Below are 14,680 nucleotides of genomic sequence, written 5' to 3'. Positions count from 1 at the left end.
GGGAAGGGGGGGCTGGTTGGCCCAGGTTGGCGGCAGTTAGTCGCTGGCTCGCGGGAGGCCTGTGGGCATGCGCCGAGTGGGGCTGCCGCCGCCGCCGAAGTTTTTGGAGGCGAAACCGAAGCTGAAGGCAGTTTGGAGGCGGGGAAGCACCTGAAGAAGTAAGAGGTGGTGCGATTTCGGCTGCCACGACCCACATAGCCTGGTCCATAGCTGCCAAGTTTCCCCTTTTCTCGCGAGGAAGCCTATTCAGCATAAGGGAATTTCCCTTAAAAAAAGGGAGAACTTGGCAGCTATGGCCTGGTCCTGTGAATGGTTTCCCGGCTTTCTGGGTTGAGAAGTTGTCCTCATCACCCAGCAGTGGAAACACGCAGGAGGTTTGACAAGGGATAAGGAGTGCGGAAAAAATCGTAGGCTGCCCTCTCAGAAAGAAGTGTGGCAAGTCAGATGAAAGTAAAAAGCAGCCAAGTGAGAGACTGAGCTCCTTGCCACGTGGAAGAATGAAGTTTATTCGTAAAATCCACAAAATACCCTCTAAAGGCAATGGTCTTTAAATTATTAAACAGAGACTATACCTATCTGTATAAAAAGCAAGTAAATACAGAACCCCAACTGCTAAAGAAAGGGCTTGTGGGAAAATGGATAAATAACCTCTTCAAGGTCTCCACCTCACAAAGCGATGAACAATAAAACTATTAAACAAAAACAAAAACCCAGTAGAAACCACTAATGTTAACTGAATTGCTGTATCTTTATTATTATTTGGTTCACTTAACACTGTTAAATGCAAGAGAGGGAGAGTTGGCAGCAACTGAGGTGGAAATGTGGACTGCTGTGGCAAAACTTGCATCACTGTTCATGAGGAGAGGGAAGAATAGAGTGCAGTCCTTTGTACAGGATCCACTGGTTGTGGACCTATAGGATTTGACAAAAGTCCTGCTATGACAGCAAAACATAATAGTCTGCCACCAGTGGAATATTATATATATATATATATATATATATATATATATATATATATATATATATATATATATCAGTGAAGGTATGTTGACAGAAAAGAGGGAAGTCAGCAGCAGCATAGAAAAACACCCTGCATCCAAGAGATTGCCAGTGTGATTTCCAGCAGGCAATAGTGTGCTTGCCAGTATCTCCTACTATGGCACTTGCTAAATGGTTCAATAAATATTGCCTCAAAAATCTACAGAGCACAAGACACTGTTTGCTCTTCCTGCTTGGTTCATGTTTGCACTGGCTTAGCATCCTTCCTTAATGCAGCGTTTCTCAACCGCTGTTCCGCGGCACACTAGTGTGCCGCGAGACGCTGGCTGGTGTGCCGCGACGTGCGGCGGCGAGAAGGGCGATTTGCATTGTCACATGCCTGGTGGCCGCCAATAACAAGCACTGACCCGCCGGAAAGCAATATTTCTCCTCCTCTTTCCCAAAGCTCAGTGCAAACGAGCCTGGCGGCTGCCAATACACAGCGCTGACCCGCCAGAAAGCAATATTTCTCCTCCTTTTTCCCAAAGCTCAGTGCAAACGAGCCTGGCGACCGCCAATACACAACGCTGACCCGCCGGAAAGCAATATTTGGCAAGTGTTTCTTACAGTCATAATTATAATATAGGGCGGCACAGAGTTAAATTTTTTAACTTTTTAAATGGTGGTGTGCCTCGTGATTTTTTTCACGGAACAAGTGTGCCGTGGCCCAAAAAAGGTTGAGAAACACTGCCTTAATGTGCCCACATTTCATTAGGTGTCAGGATTAGGCACCTACCATCCCTTCTGTATTGCAGAAGACGCGTATAAAAAGCTTTCATCTTTGAGTGCAGCTCACAGTGGCTGACAATGGTGCCTTTTCTTCATTAATGGTGGAGGGTCATGGCTGCACCATTTTGTGGGCCCCGTTCCTGCTCTTTTAGATGTGGCAGCTATTTTGTGTGATGTCACACATCCCACAATAGCCAGTTAGTTGTGCCACACACCCACAGCAGCTGTTATGTGACCAGGGTCTACTGCACTAATATACCCATTGGCCTCCAAACATTGGTGACTCCTATTTGATGTACTGTATGTTACACTCCTTACTAAGGTCAGCAGTTCAAATCCCCGCGACGGGGTGAGCTCCCGTTGCTTGGTCCCAGCTCCTGCCAACCTAGCAGTTCAAAAGCACGTCAAAGTACAAGTAGATAAATACGTACCACTCCTGCGGGAATAGAATAGAATAGTAATTTATTTGCCAAGTACTTACATACTTGGAATTTGCTTTGGCTAATTTTACAATGTAAACATACTTTATACAAAATATCTGTTAAATATCTGTGAGGATCGGAGTGTGCAGAACACTATTTCAAGCAAAGAGGAGCCACTCCGACTGCGCCTGGAGCTTTCCCCTTCTGTCCCTGTAGTGACTTCAGAACAGGTTGAGGTGGTTGTTGGTGCTTCTGGCGCCAAGTGAATTGCTCTAGTTGATAATGCTTGACTTTGCTATAAAACTGATTCAGGTCGTTTGCCAACTTTTGACTCTCCGGAGCAGAAGAAGTTGTTCTCTTATATTCAGAAATGTTCTGTAAATTCTTCTGAAGAGTAGCTGGGACATGTTTGAGAACTGAGTCCGAATCATAGGTTCATTTTGCCACTATAATCTCCTGCGTCAGTGTGCTCCTAGCTTGGTTGTACAAATTTCTCTCTCCTTTCCGCGAACCCTCCTCTTTAGCATATCAGCGTTTCCTTGAGTTTTCTTGATTAATAAGGTGCAGATCATCCATTTTATTGTCAAGTGTGTGAAGATTTGAGAGGTATATAGATGGTAAAGCCGATCTCATTCCTCGCCTTTGTAGCTTAAAGCGCTAGCACGCATTGGTAAACGGCATTTCTGTGCGCTGCTCTGGTTCGCCAGAAGCGGCTTTGTCATGCAGGCCACATGACCCAAAAGCTGTACGTCAGCTCCCTTGCCCAGTAAAGCGAGATGAGCACTGCAACTCCAGAGTCGTCCACGACTGGACCTAATGGTCAGGGGTTCCTTTACCTTTACACTCCTTACTGCTCGATAATACTTTTATAGATGGCATAACTTTATACAGGGAAGCTCTTTCCCATTGACTTAAAAACGTTGCATAACAGTGCATAGGATACGCTGTAATTCAGCACAGCACAACGCCACCAATATATAAAACCCCACACAAGGAGACTAAAACTCAGGTGACAGGACATCTGCCATATTGCTACATCTCTGACCTCACTAGGGATAATTGGTACAGTGAAACCTTGGTTTATGAACACCTCGGTTTACGAATTTTCGGTTTACGAACGCCGCAGACCCATCTGGAACGGATTAATTCACTTTCCATTACTTTCAATGGGAAAGTTTGCTTCAGTTTATGAACACTTCAGTTTATGAACAGACTTCTGGAACCAATTGTGTTCATAAACCGAGGTACCACTGTAATGGGAGAAAGGTCTTCACAACACATGGGAGACGGATGAGTTTCCTCTGTAAAGAGGCCTTTGCCTGTATTGCAGCTGCAAGGGAAAAGCAGTCAAAGTGGATAATAAGGGTGATCCTTCTAAATTAGTGCTAGATTGGTAGGTTCAGGCCCCAGGCTACTAGTTGGTTAGCCCTTGTTCCAGACAGAAGTAGAGAATTCAATACAAAATGACTGCATTTATTTAGGAACATGTTATTTACCACTACAGCTGTAAATCTATAATAATGTGGTAGCCTTCATCTTTGGCGATCACTCATAGCTGAGTAAGATTGTCTTCCATGAACACTGTTTTAACAGTGAGTCCGAAAGTGACCGTAGAGGCCAATTCTGGATCCACACGTCCTTCCACAGTGGGGGAAATAGGTTTCCGACTGGGAGTTGATCACGGTGAGGGTTTGCCAAGCATACCTTCCTCTTAGGACGTTTCTCCCTTTTGTCCTGTGGTAGTGCAAGATACATAGCATGTATTTTATAAGTGTGTTGAATTTATATTTTACAATCATAATTATTTTGACAAAAATAAAACATTTCCTTGCCATTACGTATGTAATCCTCCAAGACATTGTCGAAGAACCACAAAGAACCACAAGTGAAATAACATAATTGCATATTTAAAAAAACTATTATTAACTCAAGAAACTTTACTTGTCATAGGCACAATCTACATGGAAGCTCTTTTGAGAAAAGCCCCCTTCAACAAAAAAATTCCTGTGGATTGGGCTCCATGTATTTAGAAGTCACTGTTCAGATATTTGCCTGAACACACCAATGCTCAACATGTCAAAAGGGCAGGATCCATACAAATGTCCTGCCTGTAATATTTGTTTGGGCCCTCTTTGGTCCCCAACGTTCCCTGCATTGTGTGAGGAAGGGATTAGGGGGCTTATTTATTTACTTTAATAATATGTATATATTATATAATTGTTTTTTAAAAAAAATCTTAAGAGGTTTACAACAGTATAAAATAAAACATTAAAATTATTGATAAAAAGTTAAAAGCAGGTATTAAACATATTAAAAAGATTATTGAAATCAACACTAACTAAAAATAAATAAAACACATGTAACTTATATAGTGTTGATTTGGGTTCTTAACAAACCTTTCTGATCTTCCCAGGTTGTTTTTGATGTGAAAGTTTTGGAACAAACTGTAATGCAAAGTACTGTATCCTTTAAAGTAGTTCCCTAAACTCCATTGAGGTGTTAAGATGAAGCACATGCCACACAAAAGAGCAGCAAGAAGTTCTTATTGAGACCTCATTTCACATTCAGACACACAAACCAATTGGTTTGGAATTTACAAGCCCTAAACAAATGTCAACTTCTCTTTCATCTCCAGAAAAACAAGCAGAGAGAAATAGATGGATGCCTAATTTCTTTTACTGATTTTTGTAAAATCTCTGAATGTAACCCTGTTCAACTGAATCTGGAAGGTTTCTTTAAATAGTGCACTGAGACATATTTCGCTAAAATAGCTATATCCTTTTGAGTGAAATCCCTAAAGGTGATTGTATAATTTCCGGCTACCTACCTGAATCTGTATAATTTGTTGTTATTGCTCATTTAATTATCATAACTTGCAGCCCAGTCATATTAATATTTACTTTTAAATCACTGGAACTTAATTCATTAAGACTCCTTAACAAGCCTGCACAAGTGTTCACTTAGACGCACAGTTACTTAAGAGTAGATTCTTCAGATCTCACAAGGAGTTACTTAAGGGTAAGCAAACCTAGGATCAGTCTGAAAGGCTGCTATGCACATTTTATTGGGGTTTAGCCCCTTTAATTGAATGTGGCTTCTTCATAAGGATGCATAGAATTGGAATACTTGGGTCATATTTCATCCAATGCTAATCATACTGAAGAGCAAACTAGTTGAAATTAAGGATACAAATAAACATAGGTTTCAGCTGGTTTACTCTGAGTATGATTCAGCTGGATACAACCCATAGTATGTTCACAGGACATTTCAAATGCTCAAAGCAGTTCCTATGCATTGGATAAGATTTGTTAAAATATCTATAATTTCTGAGTTAGAAAAACCTTTCTGTGACAGATAATTGCATTTCCAGTTACAAAGTGTAAAGTCTTAAAATTGCAAATGCAAGAGATAAAATTCAAGTGCTCTTATTCTAACACCTCTTTAGTAAATAAGAATAACAGAGATGAGGGAGGGGGAGTTTAACCTATTCCCCCCTCATAAAATTCACAGAACATTTCTTCGGAAGACAATAAAGCTGAAAGAAACTTTTTTTTTATTTGCTGTGAAGATTAGCACCCTTTCAGGCAATTTAGCTGCTGAAGAAAAGAGAAGGAAGACACAGTTCTGCATATCAAAGCTGTTTAAAAGAAGTGTTAAAAAGGTCTGTGGCTCACTATGAGAGGGCTTAAAACCAATGGCACACTTGGCTAAGAGAAAGATAGTTGGCACAGCTCACTTGCATTGTGAAATCAATATTCAGATTGTACACATTTTAGAAACATAGGAAGCTGTGTTATATCAGTTCAAACCATTTGCCCATCTTTGCTGATTTAGCAGTGAATCTGTAGGGTTTCAGTCAGGAATATTTCCCAGATCTTAATGGAAGGGCTGGGGGTTGAACCTGGGACCTTTGCCTGCAAAACATGTGCTCTACCATTGAGCTATAGTCCTTCATTTAAGATACAGAAACATAGGAAGCTGTCTTATACCGATTCAGACCATTGCTCAATCTAACTCAGTATTGGCACTGACGCAGTGGCATTCTAGGGTTTCAGACGCATTTCTCAGTCTAAGCCCTACCTGTAAATGCCGGGGACTTGGCCCTTTTGCATGTAAAGCAGTTGTTATGCCAGTGAGCTATAGCACTCCCCCTATTTCTTGTGCGTTTGCATTTTTATAAAATATAGGGGGGGGCTTCCTATTTCATCTTTTCAGCAACCCATTGTATATGCCCTTGTTTTTTAGAGACACCATTTAGGTAAGGAGTTTTGTTTCTCACCAAGCTTCCCATCACCTGTGTTTATTCCTCAGGAAGACCTATATTTCTGGTGATTCCTGGTTCGAAAACACTATTGTTGCAGACCATGCAACACATCCTTGCTTAACAAAGTCTATGCAAAACATCCTTGCTTAACAAATTCCTGGCAGCTTCTTCTATTGGGCAAATATTTCCCCCTCCTGATACTAATTTCTTTTTTAAAAAAAATGCTATCCTGCCTTTCTTTTAAAACAGAGATTTCCAAACTGGAGGTTAAATTAACCCCTTTCCAGCCCCTAGAGAAATGCAGGGAGTGTTTGTGCGAAACACCTACACACTGCAAGCAACACACTAACGTGTCACACACACACAGTTTGAAAAACTCTGTTTAAAAAAGTAAACCAAACCAAACCCTTCAGGTTTCACATGCATGGTTACCCTTGGAAACAGATGTCTGGCACTCAGACCCTCAGGTGTGGGGGGGGGACTTAGACACCTCCTCCCCTTGCATAGCTGCCAAGTTATCCCTTTTTTACAGGGATTTTCCCTTATGCTGAATAGGCTTCCTCGCGAGAAAAGGGAAAACTTGACAGCTATGTCCCCTTGCCCTCCTTTCTCCCCTACCCCCAGCTTGCTTTGTCTTAAGTGAAGCAGTTATTTGGTTTACTGTACTTACACAGTAGTTATGTGAAACATATAAATCTGCCCTGTGCAAATGCCCCTGTGTTAAAAAAGAAAAGAAAGATTACATTGTACCCAATGTAGAGGACTTTTTGTATATAAAATGTATGTTGCTGATTGTCTGTATTTAGTACTGCATCTTAATTGCAATATGCAAAGTTCTATTACAGTGGTACCTCTGGTTACGAACTTAATTTGTTCCAGAGGTCCGTTCTTAAGCTGAAACCATTCTTATCCTAAGGCGCGCTTTCACTAATGGGGCCTGCTGCTGTGCGCACGCCTCTGGTGCGCGATTTCCATTCACATCCTGTGGCAAAGTTCGCAACCAGGAGCAGCTACTTCTGGGTTAGCGGAGCTCGTAACCAGAAGCTTTCGTAACCAGAGGTACCACTGTATTGTAATGCACTGCAGAGGTAGCCAACATTATACCCTCCAACCTTTGTTAGACTCCAACTCCCATCAGCGTCAGTTAGCATTACCAATGGACAAGGATGATGGGAAGCTGTAGTCCAAATCAGCTGAAGGGCACTATGTTGGCTACCTCTGCACTAGGAGATAATCTAATAATGGTGGCAAAATGTCTGGTAGTGATTGGTTGAACTGCTCTAATGCCGTAGAATCTCTTTAGATCATAAGCAGAACTCACTGTCATGGAAAATCTCTCATCTCACTAAACGTCCCCCCTCCAAATACTCAGAAAAATAAATGAATACCAGATAAATAAAGCAAAGGCATGCAGCTGGAGGTGTGAATTTTTTTGCTGCAGCAAAGGGCCCCTTGCTTGAGCCATACCATGTTTATAACACGTATGGCATCTTACATAAAGTGAACGAAAATAGAGTAGTCAGATTTGCCTAGAGGAGACATGGATTCAAATCTCTGCTTATATAAAAGTTAAAAACTGTAGTATTATTTTATAATGAAGATACATTCCTCTGTTTCTCAATAGAAGGCCTTTAAGAGTGTCTTCCAACTTGTTTTCTGTATGGGAATTCTGTTGGTGATTCTTTTGAAAGAACACACACCGGAAATATTTCATAGGAAAGTCTTTCCCAACCTGGTGCCCTCTAGTTCTCTTGGCCTGCAACTCGCATCAGCCCCAGCCAGCACAGCTGATTAAAACTATAGTTTCCAGCTTGAGGAAAACTGATGTATGATGATAATCCATACTTCTCAGACTTTCTTAGTGAAGCCATAACAGAGATGAATTTTATGTATTTCATGAGTTTCTGCACTGTTTTCCAATAAACATTTCCAGGGCACTTTACAGCAATAAATAATGAACAATGAAAACAATTAAAGCAGCAAAAATAACTTTATTTTTACCCCAGTAAAGCAGCAGGTAAAAATAGCATTCTTCAAATCTGTAACTATACTTGATGATCTGATAAAGTTAATAGTCTTTACTTAGACTTTGTTATTTTAACTCATGCTTACAGTATTCTACATGCCTGCTTTATAGTTTTGTTTTTCATCTTTTAATTTTTGTCTGTTATAATTGCTCTCTCTTTTATATACATTGTAAAATGAAATAATAATAAAAAGCTTACACAAAAATATCAGTATTTAAAATTCCATAGATATTAAAATCTCAATAGATGTTTGGAAATATAAGTGTTTGCCTGGGACTAAAAATACATCAAATTAAATGTCAAACAAGCCTCCTTGGGGTGCCACAACTGATGTGAACCAGTTCTACCAGATCCAAGCTGAGTATCCTGTCTTAAACCATGCCAACGCAATAGTATTTTGCTTATATTGTATACTGTTTATTTTTATCTTTTATTTACAGGCATTTTTAAGAACCTGGATTTAGACTCAATTGAATCTGTATTGCCTCCTAATTTTTTTAAGCAAAAGTAGTAACAAGAGAAGCAGGAATGTTTTGGCACAAGAACAATCAACAAATGAATCTCAGCGTTGAATGATAGTAGCCATTAGTAGCAGAGTTGTTTTACAAGCTAATTGGTGGCTTTAGCATCTTGTAGGATTAGTCTACTGTAATTACCCTTCTTCTCCTTGGTACTCAGTGGCACACTTCAGGCACAATTTTGCCAAACTCAAGCACCTTTAAGTCTCAAAAGTTTTAATGGGAGACATTTAAGCATGTGCGGAACTCTGCCACAGAAATTAATCAGCATGAAAAAGTGCTTAACTTCAGCTTAATTCTATCCTTCCTGTTAACCTTGCTATAATTGCCAATGGCCCATTATTCTTAAATTGAGCATACACAAAGAAGAGGTTACTTCTGGCATACAGGCTTCCATTAAAACAACCACAACAACCCTTTCTGCTTTAATTTGGGCCTTGAGGAATATATTTTTAAAACAGATGGCAAAAAGTCTTCTGTAAAACAATAAGTCATTTATTAAATAAACAAGACACTATAATGGGGAAAATTACAAATTATGGCAGATGATCTTAAGGCACTTCTTACAGAAGGCAGACATGCTTTTTCATGTGCATCTAAATCAGTAATTTAATGTACTTACTGAGTGATACCTACCGGTAGATAAGTCATAGACCAGATCCATTGGGTATGACTAACGCTGGATATCACCTAATGTATGCTTTTTAGTTTAAGCATGTTAATATGAGGTGAGACTCCTTAAACATCAGAGCATCATGAAACTAAGCTCAGCTGTATCAGTCAATTAAATATTTTGGGGCAGCAAAAAAAGAGCTCTCTTATACTGAATATTTTTTCATACATTAAAAATATCATAGGATAGCTTTATTGGAAATACTGTATTCTAATGTAAAAAAGAGAACCTATTAAGAAAAATAGCATTTGTTCATAATACTCTGGCTCAAGCTGCAAAGTGCTGTAGATTCAACATCTTTCAAACCTAAACAAATGTATAAATCTTTGAAAATTTCAACTTTGAGGTGAAGTTATTTCAAGCTACCAAGATTTCAACCTTTAGAAGCTGAAATTATGTAGATTTAATCTACATAAGCACAAAAGTTTCATTTCTAAATAAAGGTTCCAGCAAAGAGTTAAGTTTTAAGCTCCATTGATTTCAGTAGGAAAGTTAAGCACTTGCTTAGTGCACTTTCACTCTGTGAGAGGAATGAGGAATAGATATGTGTGGGATTTGAAACTTCAAGTGGATCATGCCAAGAGTTCTACTAGAGAAGAAAAGGGTTTTTTTGGGGGGGGGGCAGATTACGAGGTTGGAAATATAATAGTGTCCACTTATCTTTATTAGTAGAGTACATGCATTTCCTCATCCATTCATAAGATGAGTTTTGTCTTTGACTGTGGGGAGAGACTTGATCCATATTAATTGTTTCTACAGAAGGTGAAGCCACAGAACTAGTAAGATTTGGGGAGCTGTGTTTAGCAGCACTGTATGAAACCCTTTTAGGAGATAAGGAATTCATTTGTAAACAAGTATCTGACCTGGAGGTTCCTTGGTTGTAAGAATACCAATCTTCCCTTTCTAGGTCATAATGAGAACCCCAGCTCCCCAAAGACTGGTTTACCAGCCCCACCCTCCACCGATGACGGCTGCTGCGGCGCGACCGCCATTGTGGAGATGCCCCGATGTTGCGCCGGCAACCCACTCCATAGCATGCTCTGCTTTTTCCTGCTTGGGCAGAAGCGAGGGGCGGGCCAGAGAAGGGCGTCAGCGGAGGCCAATGCAAGTCCGTAACCCCCTCGGTTGGGGGCCAGGGCCACCCGAGAGCCCCTGGGAGCCTGAGGGGGGAGGGGAGGGCTTATGCACCCAGCTTCCTGTCTCTCCCTGTAGGGTTTCCCCTGTTGACAAGGCTAGTTTAGTTCTGTCCTTAGGGGACAGCTGGAGAATCAATGCCTGAGTTAGGGGAGATTCCCGTCAGGGAGATTCCCATAATCCCGGTCGGGGGCCAGCAACACACATGCACACCTGGGAGCCTGAGGGGAGAGCCTATTGCATCTGACTCCCTGTCTCTCCCTCTAGGGTTTCTCCTTGTTGACAAGGCGAGTTTATTTCTGTCCTTAGGTGACAGTTGGAGAACCAATGCCTACGCAACCACTCACTTATTTTATATTTGTATTTCAATAAAAGTTGTGGCCAAATTCATGCCAAAAACCATTAAACAAAAATTCTGTCTATGGTATGAGTTATTTGAGGGGTTGGTTTGGGGGACCTCCACATGCAAACTCCCAACCATCATGAACTCCCTTCCCTTTTAGTATTTCTGTCCATGGGATCTCACCCAGCGTTTCCCTAAGTTTTCTGAAGTCGGCTTTCTTAAAGTCTAGAATTTGAGTCTTAGTATGCTTGGTTGCTCCTTTCCACTGTATAATAAACTCCAGAAGAGCATGGTCACTCCCACCTATTATGAGACCTTTCGCTTTTCAGTTTGGTGGATTTTCTTTCAGAGCTCTTTACACCTTGACACCATTCAGACTAGCACATCCATACTAATTCTAGGAAAGAGGGAAGCTGTGACCATCAGAAAGATGGGTAAAAGGCAAGCAAGAGAGTTTCTATAACAAGTGAAGGTGAAGGAAACTTCAGTATCTAGAAGTGGAAAGTTTAACCCTCATTTTCAGAAGTGGGGAAATTCAGGGACAATGACAAAATGTGACTCTCCAGGACTCTTATCTAGCCCTCAGAAGTCTCCACAGGCCACACACCCTCACTGGCACTGCTTTTCACCCTCTTTGAGTGTTTTTTGCCTGTCTGGAATGTGCCCTTGAACTCTGACCATGCCTCTTGTTTCCTGGATGAAAGATGGAGAGGGGTGTGGGAGTTTGTGTAGATGATACTGTAGTACAAGGGTAAAAATCACAACTGTTGTTCTTCCCACTTTGCCTCTGGCCCTGTCCACAAATGACATGTCATCCTCAGAAGAATGTCCAGCAGGCAATGTAGTCTTGGTATAGAAAAGGTTCCCCACTCCTTCACTTTTTTCATTTCCTTTGTAATATGTTCAGATTTTGATGGCATTAAGCAACAAATGAACATTTCAGTCAGTATCTGGGGATTAGTTGGGAACAGAGAGGGCTCCAAACTGTAAGGCAATCTTCCCCAACCTGATTTCCCTTGAGATGTATTATTATTATTATTATTATTATTATTATTATTATTATTTAATAATAATAATAATTTAGGGAAGCTTTTAATGTTTAACAGATCATTGTATTTTTTAATATTTTGTTGGAAGCTGCCCAAAGTGGCTGGGGAAACCCAGCCAGATGGGCATGGTATAAATTATTTATTACTACTAATACTACTACTACTATTTATTAAAGATTTTCTTGTGTTTCTTGTGTAACAAAACAAACACGGAAAAGTATATACGTGAACTCACTCTGAAACTTACTTATAGATGGTACCTAACAGTAGGAAGCTGGCACTGGTACACCCAGGAACCTCACTTAAATGCTGGGAAAGCTGCCACTCCGCTATTTTGAACTACGACTCATATCAACCCTAGCCTGCATGGCTGTTCCCCAAAACATCAGAAGAATACCAGGTTTGGAAAGGCAAGGCAAAATGAAGTGGCCAGTGACTTGTCGCTCACAATCCACCATCAGTTTCTGCACAATCCTTATTGAAATGAAATAAACTGCATAAGAGCACAGTAGTTTCTGATTATTGCAATGGAGCATGTGCAGGAATCTTTCATGATGTATTGTGCCCTATATTAACAGATGGGATAATTGTTGTTTAGATATTTCACCCACCTAAATGTCTTGGTCTAGCCTTCTGTTCCATGGAAGAAAGAAGGCTCGGCACTCAAGAAAGAAATGTTAAGGGCATGAGGAATAATTGGCTTCTTTCCCAAATTCAGGGACCAAAGATGTCTGGAAGGCAGGCAGGCGGACATACATTCTTTCACCACATGCCAACAGTTTCTCTGATCCCTGGTCCATCTCTTTCTCCAAAGGAAATGCAAGAATTTCAGTCAACAAAATGACCACTCTTGTACAAACACTCTGGCCGCTCTGGCTGCTCCTCCAGTTCTTCTCTTTGTGTTTATGAAAGGATGTGTGCAAATGGAGAAAAAGAAACAAAGTGCTGCGAAGTAAAAACACACCTGCAAAATGTTCTGGCTTTCCACTTGTACAAATGTATTCCACAAACATTTATTGCATAAAATAGATTTTTCTTTGTTACAGTTACAAAATACTTATTGACTCAAACTTACTGCATGGTTTTCAATGAGTCAAACTGATGTTAAATAGTCACTATTGTTGTATGCCACTCCTGTCTTTGAGCTATGTAAGATTCCAGGGTTTCAGGCTCCCACTCAGGGTCTGTATTTCCTTTTGGAAATGCACATCAGAGACTGGTATTAGTAGGATATATGGTGTATTTACACATATATACAACCTGAGCCTCCAGGGGAGGTGTTCACAGCATTAACACTCCAAGCAGGCCTTGCTTTTCTCACAGCCCAAGCCTTGAATGCAAATAAGCTCTCAAACCTCGCTCTCAGAACATTGCTCTGACTCTACTGTTCCCGCTTTACTTCTAGGTTACATTACTGCCTCTGCTCTACCCTAAGCTTCTAACTCACATTGTTTCTAACTCTTTACTGTATTTTAAACTCTGGCTTTATCGGTTGCAGGAGGGGCCCCACCTGTTTGGCTGTCTCACTAAGTCTCTTGCAGCCCATGTTTTCTGAATGGCCCATAACCTGCCTATTACCTCAAAGGGAAACTAGCTGATCTTAATTATCTTTTAACACTTTCTGATCCAAGGATTAGCTCTTAGCACCCCAAACCTTGATTAGATTCTAATACTTTGCTGGATCCAGGGATTGTAGTTGTCTGGTAGTTTTCCAAAATTAGCAGTACTGTATTTGATTAAATTCTAACACTTACTGGTTCCAGGGATTTAGAGGAACCTGGCACCCACAAACTCATATCACTATATAACTACTAGGCTAGTGATAGCTAAGGCATTGTTCAACTTTTATAGCAATATATTTTATTTAGGGCTGTCAATAGATTAGACATATTTTTGTTATTAATCTACCTTTTAACCAATTGATATATTGAGTTCAAATATAGTTGCATTTCCCCCCACGAGATACTGCTTTTTGTGCTACTGAGTGACATAACTTGCAACTTGATTAATAAAGGATCATTGTTAGAAGGACCATCTTTATCATTTCCTTACACATTCTGCTTGCAGTAATAAACTAGGGCTACAAGTGGCTTGAAATCTATATAAACTGTGCTCTTAAGGTATAACAGCTCCAAAAAAGTTGTCTTTTTGTTCTTAAATCTATTGATTAAAACTTTTCAGTTCTGATTTTAACCTTTGGGTACTGCCTTATTAAAAACTCTGCTGTGTGTTACATACTAACTACATCTAATGAAAACATATTGCAATCAAAAGTAAGCAGCATTTTAGCAAATTAGAATTAAAATATGTCTTCAAAGCCTTTCCTTATCTTCCTTCATAATTATCTCCTGAATGTAAACAAGGTAAAACAGACTGGTTTACCAGATAAAATGATCCTGCAATGATCCTGCGGCAAGTGACTACAGTGAAGTGCAGTTTTTGTTTTGACATACCAAATTTTCACACCAGGAAGTGCAAGTTTC

At 40.3% G+C, this 14,680-nt stretch overlaps 1 long non-coding RNA gene across 1 annotated transcript in view; it reads left to right on the top strand.

Moving 5' to 3' along the window:
• The first annotated feature begins 2 nt into the window (after positions 1 to 2).
• Positions 3 to 14,680, top strand: part of LOC148686600 (uncharacterized) — a 93,271-nt gene continuing 78,593 nt past the window's right edge. The window contains exon 1 of the long non-coding RNA XR_015948675.1: positions 3 to 158. This is a non-coding gene — a long non-coding RNA (uncharacterized LOC148686600). The remainder of the gene's footprint in view (positions 159 to 14,680) is intronic.

The sequence above is a fragment of the Zootoca vivipara genome, chromosome Z2, assembly GCF_965207765.1.
Source record: "Zootoca vivipara chromosome Z2, rZooViv2.hap1.1, whole genome shotgun sequence".
Lineage (NCBI taxonomy): Eukaryota > Metazoa > Chordata > Lepidosauria > Squamata > Lacertidae > Zootoca > Zootoca vivipara.
This window is presented reverse-complemented; position numbering and strand designations above follow the sequence as displayed.